This window comes from Crinia signifera, chromosome 5, assembly GCF_055691185.1.
Source record: "Crinia signifera chromosome 5, ASM5569118v1, whole genome shotgun sequence".
NCBI lineage: Eukaryota > Metazoa > Chordata > Amphibia > Anura > Myobatrachidae > Crinia > Crinia signifera.
Genome location: NC_139221.1, coordinates 286859771 through 286862867, shown reverse-complemented (window position 1 = coordinate 286862867; position 3097 = coordinate 286859771).

The window sequence follows — 3097 nt, the reverse complement described above, 5'->3', positions numbered from 1 at the left end:
TGTTATACCCCTTTCACATTGCACATATAAATATAACCTGGGTTTTGACGGGTCATCCCAGGTGGAGGCGCACTGTGAAAGCACCAAACTTCACCAGAATGCCATGGGCAACTCTATCTGCATATGCCCAAGGGCTTCTATCCCATGGTATCCGGACCCTAGGTCAATCCCTAGGTTGACATTCATTATGTCGACACCCTATGGTCGACAGTCAGTAGGTTTACATACTCATGGTCGACAGGGTCTAAATGGGATGGTCGACAGCCAAAAGGTCACAAGTTTTTCACTTTTTTTTTTAGGTGACATGTGCCGACAGGTGGTATTTCATGCCCTACAATCCACTAGATTGTGCCGAGCATAGCGAGCCATGCAAGGTTTTTTTGTTTTCATGTCGACTGTGTTGCCAATTGGGACAAAAAAGGTGAATCTCCTGTCAATCCTTTGTTCTCCATTTGAAAGCTTGTGTCGACCTTTAGACCCTGGTAACCATGAGTATGTCGACCATTCGCTGGTGTTGACCTACTGACTGTTGACCATAGGGTATCGAACTAATGGATGTCAACCTAGACATGGGCCACCTAGCATACCATCACCTATCCCACCACCCCTCTGAGACGCATTTATCCCAGCACTCGGTGCATGTGCAGTTCGGACTCTGGGTCCTAAACCCGGAAGCTCTATCACTGTCAGTATACATATGGGGAGTGATGGGATGCATTGCACACCATAATGGGACCACTGCGATGTGGTAAGGGCACTGAGAATGTGCCCCTCAGGGTTCCCAGATTTGCTGGTAGGTGGTGAGGGCAGTGAGAGGACAATGAATCCACACCTGCCCCGTCACCCACTTTCCCAGTTGTCTGGAACCCAGTAGGGCAGCAAGGTGGGATAGCGTGGCTCCTTATTCATGTCTCGGCTTCTCTCTGCAACAGGCAGCAGGGGGAAGTGGACAGGACAGGGGCTCCATTGCCATAAATATGCCTCCGACTTCCATCCCGTCTGCTGCTCAGAAATGTTACAACTAGAGTAGAAGCCAGCAGCTGTAGTTACTACACTCTGCTGCCTGGAGAACTTCAGGTTAGGTAAGGGAGGTGAGGTGCAGGTAGAAAGTGATGGTTGTGGAGACTGGTGAGAGAGAGATATAGGGACTGATGTGCTGGGTGAGAGGGGGGTGTAGGGACTGATGTGCTGGGTGAGAGGGGGGCATACAGTAGGGACTGATGTGCTGGGTGAGAGGGGGGCATACAGTAGGGACTGATGTGCTAGGGTGAGAGAGGGACGTAGGGACTGATGTGCTAGGGTGAGAGAGGGATGTAGGGACTGATGTGCTAGGGTGAGAGGGGGACGTAGGACTGTTGTGCCGGGGTGAGAGAGGGACGAAGGGACTGATGTGCTGGGGTGAGAGAGGGATGTAGGGACTGATGTGCTGGGGTGAGAGAGGGACGTAGGGACTGATGTTCTGGGTGAGAGGATTCGGTATGAAATCCCGACGGTTAAAATCCCGACAGGGTCAAAATCCCGAATGGGTCATAATACCGACAAGTACAAAATCCCAACATTTAAAATCCCGACAAGGACAAAATCCTGACATTTAAAATCCCGACAGGGTCAAAATACCGACATATAGAATGTACAGGTGAAACAGTCAACATGACTTTCCGTCGACAGGTTGCGAGGTCGACATGGGTTTTTTCACTTTTTTTTTACCCGAATGTCGACACAGTCAACATGGACACAGTTGGAAGTGAACCGCAGCCTCTCGCAATGCTTCGGGCACAGTGCCTCGCTGCGTTAGGCACACTATTTTATTCTCCCACCATGCCGTAGTGGATGGTAGCGCATGAAATACCGCCTGTCGGCACATGTCGGGTCAAAAAACAGTGAAAAAACCCATGTCGACCGTGTGACCTGTCGACGGAAAGTCATGTTGACTGTTTCACCTGTACATTCTATATGTCGGCATTTTGACCCTGTCGGCATTTTGACCCTGTCGGCATTTTGACCCTGTCGGGATTTTAAATGTCGGGATTTTAAATGTCGGGATTTTAAATGTCGGGATTTTGTCCTTGTCGGGATTTTGTCCTTGTCGGTATTATGACCCATTCGGGATTTTGACCCTGTCTGGATTTTGACCGTCGGGATTTTGACTGCATCCCGGGTGAGAGAGGGACGTAGGGACTGATGTGCTGGGTGAGAGAGGGATGTAGGGACTGATGTGCTGGGTGAGAGAGGGACGTAGGGACTGAGGTGCTAGGGGGAGAGGGGGACGTAGAGACTCATTTGCTAGGGTGAGGGGGACGTAGAGACTGATGTGCAGGGTGAGAGGGAGATGTAGGGACTGATGTGCTGGGATAAGAGGGACGTAGGGACTGATGTGCTGGGATAAGCGAGACGTAGGGACTGATGTGCTGGGATAAGCGAGACGTAGGGACTGATGTGCTGGGATAACGAGACGTAGGGACTGATGTGCTGGGTTAAGCGAGACGTAGGGACTGATGTGCTGTGGTGAGAGAGGAACGTAGGGACTGATGTACTGGGTGAGAGGGAGATGTAGGGACTGATGTGCTAGAGTGAGAGGATTAAGCAGGGACGAATGTTCTGGGGTCAGATTGGGAAGCAGGGACTGATGTGCTGGTTGAGAGGTGGTAGTAAACATTGAGTGGTGCAGAGATGAGTGATAGAAAGAGGGGGACAAAAGTACATGGCTAAGGAGTGGGAGGGTATACAAGAGGTGCTTGAGGTAAGTAAGGGAAGGAGGAAGCAAGGGGATTTTACGTTATCAAAATACCTAAAATGTCTGGGGTTCTAGCTTTACCCAAACCCCTAGCCATTCTTTAAAAATGTCCACCAGCCCCCACTTCTAAATTCCCACTTCGACTACAGGTTGTAGTAGAATATACCTGTACTATTAGGGAAGGGGCAGCCAATCCCCCTTGGTATTTATTTTGTTTTTGACCAAAATATTTCTAGAGTCAGATATTTGGTTGCAGTGAACTAGCACCAGCGATATACATGCAGTAAGTCATCACTGTATATTATACATTTGGCAGGATTGTTGGAGAGGACGATGGAGGGAAGCTGTTTAGCCCAGAAGAAT